Source organism: Thalassophryne amazonica, chromosome 16 (assembly GCF_902500255.1).
Source record: "Thalassophryne amazonica chromosome 16, fThaAma1.1, whole genome shotgun sequence".
Classification (NCBI taxonomy): Eukaryota; Metazoa; Chordata; class Actinopteri; order Batrachoidiformes; family Batrachoididae; genus Thalassophryne; species Thalassophryne amazonica.
Genome location: NC_047118.1, coordinates 61,975,870 through 61,983,763, shown reverse-complemented (window position 1 = coordinate 61,983,763; position 7,894 = coordinate 61,975,870). Strand labels below are relative to the sequence as shown.

Here is a 7,894-nt window from a genome sequence, read left to right as displayed (position 1 = left end):
CTCCTGCTGTTCTACTCACTCTCTGCGTGAAGGCAAAAAGTATTTATGGTCAAAAGACAATATAATTGGCTGGATACGTTACCCTCCTCGGTAGAGCGATATCTCGGCAAAGAAGTGGAGATGACATCTTGCAGATATACCGCTGCGGATCAGATGATGGTAACAGCTGTCGCAGGTGACAGCTGTCACCCCGGCTGCTCCTGTGAGGTGGCAGCGCCCTCTGGTGCCTGGAGCCCGCACTCCAGGCAGGGTGCCCTCTGGTGGTGGTGGGCCAGCAGTACCTCCTCTTCAGCGGCCCCACACAACAAGGTTGTCCTAAAAGTTCCCTGAAAAGCCTTCAGTTAATTCAAAATGCTGCAGCTAGAGTACTGACAGGGACTAGAAGGAGAGAGCATATCTCACCCATATTGGCCTCTCTTCATTGGCTTCCTGTTAATTTCTAGAATATAATTTAAAATTCTTCTTCTTACTTATAAGGTTTTGAATAATCAGGTCCCATCTTATCTTAGGGACCTCATAGTATCATATCACTCCAATAGAGCGCTTCTCTCTCAGACTGCAGGCTTACTTGTAGTTCCTAGGGTTTGTAAGAGTAGAATGGGAGGCAGAGCCTTCAGCTTTCAGGCTCCTCTCCTCTGGAACCAGCTCCCAATTCAGATCAGGGAGACAGACACCTCTCTACTTTTAAGATTAGGCTTAAAACTTTCCTTTTTGCTAAAGCTTATAGTTAGGCCTGGATCAGGTGACCCTGAACCATCCCTTAGTTATGCTGCTATAGACTTAGACTGCTGGGGGGTTCCCATGATGCACTGAGTGTTTCTTTCTCATTTTGCTCTGTATGCACCACTCTGCATTTAATCATTAGTGATTGATCTCTACTCTCTTCCGCAGCATGTCTTTTTCCTGGTTCTCCCCTCAGCCCCAACCAGTCCCAGCAGAAGACTGCCCCCCCTGAGCCTGGTCTGCTGGAGGTTTCTTCCTGTTAAAAGGGAGTTTTTCTTCCCACTGTCGCCAAGTGCTTGCTCACAGGGGGTCATTTTGACCGTTGGTTTTTCCGTAATTATTGTATGGCCTTGCCTTACAATATAAAGGGCCTTGGGGCAGCTGTTTGTTGTGATTTCGCGCTATGTAAATAAAATTGATTTGATTTGATTTAATAAGATGTGTCGACTGACTTGATTGTGGATGAGATGGGTGATTTACCTAATATAGAGTCGAACAATGATTGTGTGAACGATGCATTGTCTGAGGTCAGGATTCATCCAGGCCAAGATCTCACGAAGGAAGCCGACACCCCTTAGTTTCTGAGCCTCGGCGGTCAACTAGGAAAACTGAGGAACAGCACTCAAATCCATATAGGGTGCCGCAATCGGTGCAGGCACATAAACTATTAGAGTAAAGTTGTAGGTATTTGATAGGTTCTCTGTGGTACATTGTCGGGTCGACGATGCCTCTTGTTGGGGGGAGGGATGTTGCGGATGGAACCGGGGGTGTCACTGTTGCCCCACGGACTACTATAAGAAGCAAAAGTGGGGTGGCAAGTGCGAGCTTTTCCGCTGGAGGCCAGGGCATTACTTGGGTCCATGTTTCATGCTGATGCAATGAATTTTTGGTGAGTTTTTTTTTTATTGTTTTATGGTCTAAATTTTAGCACAGAAGTAAATCTTTTTTTGTTTTGTTTGTTTATGGCAGGGTTGCATTTAATTTGACGCTTTGCGTTGGCTGAACCAGATGCCTTGAGAGAGAACGTGTGTGTGTGTGTGTGTGGTGTTGTGTGGTGTGTGTGTGTGTGTGTGTGTGTGTGTGTGTGTGTGTGTGTGTGTGTGTGTGTGTGTGTGTGTGTGTGTGTGTGTGTGTGTGTGGGAATTCGACGCAGGTACATCTGATGTTTGGTTGACTCCACGTCGGGTAATTGCTACAGTGCAAATAGTCGATGTTGTAGGACAACATTCACCGATTCAAGTGTCTGTAAATTCACATACTGGTGTAATTTTTACCATGAATCAGGAGGCAACTCCCATGGTAAATGAGTTGAATTTTCCAGAATTTGAAAATCTTGAGGAGGAAGAAAACAACAAGCACTGGCTCTGTTAATGAAGTCAGTGGCGTTTTTGCAAAAAGTGACTTTGATGTGGGTTGTACCAAATTGATAACTCACGAGATTCCACTCGTAGATGAAACTCCTGTACGTCAGCCCTATAGACGGATTTCCCCTCTCATTGCGCATGTGTGTAGATTATCAGCTGCTAAATGCAAAAACTGCTGTAACGACAACTCCTGTTCTGGCTTATGCAAAAAACTTACTTTAGAAATAGATGTTGATTGAAGAGATATATTTTTTAGTATATTTTCTAAAAAAATGCCCCCCCCCCCCCCAAAAAAAAAAAAAAAAAAAAAAAAAAAATTGAATCTGCTCTTAATGATGGCCAGATTTTATATTCATAGCTGTAAATACTCTCTTCAAAAGCCCAAAATTGTTGTATTTGACTCCTTACTTTCATCTTACTTGACTTCATTAAATTTTTGTATGAATACTAAAGCTCCGAAGACCAAAACCATATGGAACAAATTTGAATTGTACAAATATGTTTATATATTCATGTTTATTTTGTACATTTGTAACATTTAAGTCTTGTATGTTTGTTGCTTGAGCCTTGTTCTTGTATTGTACATTTTCAATTTTTTTTTTTTTTTAAACAACTCTAAAGGACTGAAAGATGAGTCGGAGGAGAGGAAAAGAGGTACCATTCTCTCTAAATCATATTGTTTTGAATAGTCAGCTCATTTTTCATTTCATTTTCCAAAGATATGCTCTTTAACCAGCCTAATCACATGTTTTCTTCTTCTTTTATTTGTCCAACAGTGATTCTTCCCACCCATTTCTTCACTCTACAGTTGCGCAAGTTCTGGATGGAGGTCAGTTTAGCACCAGTGATCCTCTCTGCAGACCTGCTGTTACAGACTGTTTCTGTTCTGTTTGGTTGCTGAACAAAACCAGATGATGATGGACGTGCACAGAACACACTGGATAGTAGACTGAACATCCTCTGCTGGGCCTTCTTGATGTGAGTGTGTTTGCTGTCCAGTTCAGGTCCTGGGAGATGGCGGATCCCACAAACTTGAATGGGCACAGTGTTATTGATTTTAACTTAACCAGGTTAGTCCCACTGAGATCAAGACCTCTTTGCAAGGGAGACCTGGAAATTATAAAGTTTCCAATTCACCTAACCTGCATGTCTTTAAATGTGGGAGAAAGCCAGAGAACCCGGAGGGAACCCAAGCAAACACAGGGAGAACATACATACTCTATTCAGGTGGGAATCAAACCTATGACCTTCTTACTGTGAGGTAACAGTGCCGACCACTAAGCCATCATGCTGCCCAAATGGTGGAGAATGGTGCTAGGGGGCAGTGGTGGGGAGTTCAGAGACTCAAAAAAATAATAATTATGGGCAGATTGCACAGACACTGGTCATGAAGATATTCTACCCTGTTTGGGACATACACATGGTTATTATAAAATGTAGTAAAGTAAGTGTTAAACATATATGATTGTATTTGATAGTATATGTCCCTTATGCCATCATAGTATTTTAAAATTCTTGAAAAAATTTCTGATGAATATTGTGTCAATTTTTAAAAAGTGGTATTTCTTGTGGACTCATTTCACAGGACGAAATAGAACCAAAATTTTGCACAAAAAACATTTATGCTGTTAATATTCCTCATTTATTAACACAAAAAATACTAAACATTTAATGATGCTGTCAAATTATTCTTTAAAAATGACCTAACAGGATGGAACAGAGTTTGACAGGGTGGAAGCAAAGTTTTTAAAAAGTGATGAAATTATTGTTCAAGCACTCAGTGGTTACCCAGCAGGCAGATAAAAGTTACGGCAAAAGCTTCTGCGTTATAACATTTATATTGCCACAATGTGGAGCCAATGTGCTTAGAAGTAATTAAAGAGCGCATGTCTGTATGTTCTGTGGGTGTTAGGTGTAATGTAATTCTGAGTTCACATCAAAGATTAGGTATTCCAAGAGACTTTTTGCGTTGATGAAAGTGTAACGTAATCTTTCTTAATGAATTATTTTAGACAAGTTTGGGAAGGATGCACTGTTCCTGGAAATACTGCAATATCAGGTCGATGCGTGGAGCGGACGAAGCAAGCTCCTACTCCATCTCCGTGTTGCAAAAATCAATTTAATATATGGTCTCCTTATAGAGAACGTATCAGATATTAAACTGATAAGAACAGATACTACACTTGATCTTAGCCAAAAGGCCGAGAAGCGATGCTGAGGTCAACTTTCGACAGCCAACACTTCAACCGTACAGTAACTTTCACTTATGGTGTCACATCTGATTTACTGTAATAATATCGTTTCACATCACAAATATACAACATATAACAAACAGTTGAATATGAATTGACTACAATTTTCCAATCATTTGTTTAAAGAAAATGGAGCAATCTAAATCATGCCGTCTTTCATTTATCGATCACTTGATACGGTCTGGTCCAATAAAAAAAAATGACCGTTCACTTTCAACCCCCTCAGAATAAAAAAAAATACATTATACATATATATTACTGTTGAGACGTATTTTAAAATATTTGAATTTAGCACACAACGAAGCTGTCGATAATCTAAAAGTCTTGAATAAAGTGTGACTGAACAACTGTTTATCAATGTTTATGATTGGACCTCGATCACTCTCTAGTGGACAGCAGCGCAAACTACAGCTGCCAGATGCAAAATGACATTTTTTTTCTCAGTCTCAATTATTTTCTCGAATACCTTTTTCATCCTAATCACGTTTTTTTCTGCAATTATTTATGGAACTTGCTACACAGTATAAAAGATGTTTGACATAGTTGTTATCCTGGTCCCTTGTTCAGCACAATTTTTCACCTCAAAACTACTATAAATGGAATAACTAAGATATATGCTTGAAGCACAAATCAATTTACTTGCAAAAATGGTTCAACTATGGGATTATATATGTACATCAATTATTTAACAAAGATGGCCTTACTTACGCTTGAGATGAATTCTTACGTGTGCATAATTTCCCAGTGTTACCAAAGGAATTTGTTGTTGGTTTTGATGCAATTCCTTCAGGTGTTAAAATGTTAATGTCAACCTACGTACATAATCCTGCTGTTGACCAATCCATAGAATTATTTATTGGTAATTCTGAACCATTTGTGAGCGTCAAAACACAAAGCAAATGTATTAGAGAACTCATAAATCGGGACTCAGTCAGCAAACCAACCTCTGTATTTGTTTGGGACAATTTATTTTCTGATATTGAGTGGAACTCTCTTTGGCAATTACCAAAAAAAAAAAAAATGTCACTAAGATACATGAGGGGTGCCTTAAGATTTTACATAGATGTTACCCCATAAACAGTGTGATTTCAAAGTTACACGTAAATGTTGACCCTCTTTGCTCATTTTGTCATAATGCTGAAGAATCAATTATTCATGTTTTTTGGGCGGGGGGATTTTCATACACACAAAAGCCTGTTTGTAAATAGAAAACTTACTTTACAAATAGATGTTGATTGTAGAGATATAATTTTTGGTATATTTTATAAAAAATGCCCCCCAATATATATATATATATATATATATTGAATCTGCTCTTAATGATGGCCAAATTTTATATTCATAGCTGTAAATACTCCACAACTCACAACTCAGAACCATTTTTGAGAGTCAAGATAACTCATAAATCGGGACTCAGTCAGCAAACCAACCTCTGTATTTGTTTGGGACAATTTATTTTCTGATATTCAGTGGAACTCTGTTTGGCAATTACCAAAAAAAAAAAAAAGTCACTAATAAGATGCGTGAGGGGTGCTTTAAGATTTTACATAGATGTTACCCCGTAAACAGTGTGATTTCAAAGTTTCACATAATGTTGACCCTCTTTGTTCACTTTGTCATTATGCTGAAAAATCAATCATTCATGTTTTTTGGGAGGAATTTCCATACACACAAAATTTTTGTAAGGATATAGGCCTGTTTGTAAATAGAAAAGTTACTTTAGAAATAGATTTTGATTGTAGAGATATAATTTTTGGTATAGTTTCTAAAAATGCTCCCCTCCGCCCCCCCAAAAGTAATTTTGAATCTGCTCTTAATGATGGCAACATTTTATATTCATAGCTGTAAATACTCTCATAAAAAGCCCCAAATTGTTGTATTTGACACCTTACTATCTTACTTAACCTCATTAAATATGAATACTGAATCTCCAAAGACCAAACCAATATGGAACGAATTTGAATTGTAAAAATATGTTTATCTAATAAAAAAATTAAAAAAAACTGAGAAAAACTTCGGAAGAGTTCGAATAACTGGTGGAAAATATTAACAAATGTGTCTTAAGTGAATAAAATGTCCTCAATACAATAGGACTCTTCTGTTTTTAAATCTATTTCGGCTGTATGCAGCTGAATGTGTCCTTCAGATTTATTGTTTTGAGCCCAGTAGCTGAAACCCTGACAGAGGAGTGTACAGAGAGGAGTCACATTCCTCTCGTCTCGTTTGTGATGTCATCTTTGCGCAGTGGCAGTATCGTAGCCTATGAGGTTTAACTGAGGCGCAATTATTGCTAGTTGAAAACTTTACCCAATAACCCGCCTTGATGACTTGAAATACAGTCAGCAATGGCAGTTTTTGACAGTCTTTCATAAGACTGAGAATGTGTTAAAAATAACTTGCTTCTATAAAAAAAAATAAAAATTCCAGTTTATATTAATAAAAGAACTGATTCATTTTTAGTCAGTGATGTTTGGATGGCTATTTGTTTTTTCTTCAGTTAACAAATTTCAAAGTTTTTTCTCCTTCCTTTGACACTATAGCAGCTGTAAACCAAATGTGTAACATTACCTCCTTGACTTTTCACAAAAAAATAAAACAACATAATGTCCACAGGCAGTATGAAGTATTACTTTGATTTTAGAATATGTTGACTGACAAGAGACAGTGAAGAATTTCAGCTGTCTGTGTTTCAGGTGACTGTCCAAGGACTTTTCTGGCCTTCACTTCCCATAGTGCTTCACTGTCAACTTCGACTGTGGACTTTACTAATGAGGACTTGTTCTGATTCATTTGCTGCTTTTCTCACATGGTAACCACAGAATAACAAATTCATGATTTAACCTGTCATTTTTATTATCTTGAAATTAGATAAAGTGGTCAAGTCCTAAACTGCATTGTGATTTTTGACTGTCATTGAAGCGACTTGTATAAAGGAATTGAGCATTCCAAGCATGTTGTGTTCTTTTGAACTCATATCTGCTGTATTTGACTGTCTGACAATTCTCTGCTGAATTATGTTTTTTTTTTTTCTTTCATTATTGAAATGAATTGTTAAAGTGATTTGAATTTGACTGGTGTCTCAAAAAAATTGCTACTTTTTAAGCCAAAACACCCAAATCTGGCCTGAATTAAATGAAAGTTGAACACTGGTCACTTTTACCTTCATGTGAGATTCATAACAATGTTCATATTAGTCTCCTCTGACCACATGTGACGTGTCTTTTGTTGTTGTTTAGTGTTTGCTTTCTATTTCCACTTTATTCAGGGTGACAACAGCACATCAAATTAAATTAAAAAACCGAAGAGATAAAAATGAACATGAGGGAAAGTCGAAGGTTTTGTCATGTAATACTTTAAACACAGACAAGTATTTATTTTCAAAGATCAACAGTGTCATCAAAATATTTACATCAACATGGAACCAAGAACGGAAACGAGAAAGTTTGTTTGAATAAAAGTTGGAAAAAGAGAACAAATGTGTCTTAAGTTACTAAAATGTTCTTCTGTTTTTAAATCTATTTCGGCTGTATGCAGCTGAATGTGTCCTTCAGATTT

General features: G+C 37.5%; 2 non-coding genes across 2 annotated transcripts; one reads left to right on the top strand and one right to left on the bottom strand.

Moving 5' to 3' along the window:
* Positions 1–4,109: 4,109 nt before the first annotated feature.
* Positions 4,110–4,300, bottom strand: LOC117528806. The gene has a single exon (XR_004565868.1). It is a non-coding gene; the product is annotated as a U2 spliceosomal RNA (small nuclear RNA).
* A 2,272-nt stretch (positions 4,301–6,572) lies between these two features.
* LOC117528821 lies at positions 6,573–6,713 on the top strand. Its single transcript, XR_004565881.1, has one exon. It is a non-coding gene; the product is annotated as a U4 spliceosomal RNA (small nuclear RNA).
* The last annotated feature ends 1,181 nt before the right edge of the window (positions 6,714–7,894 follow it).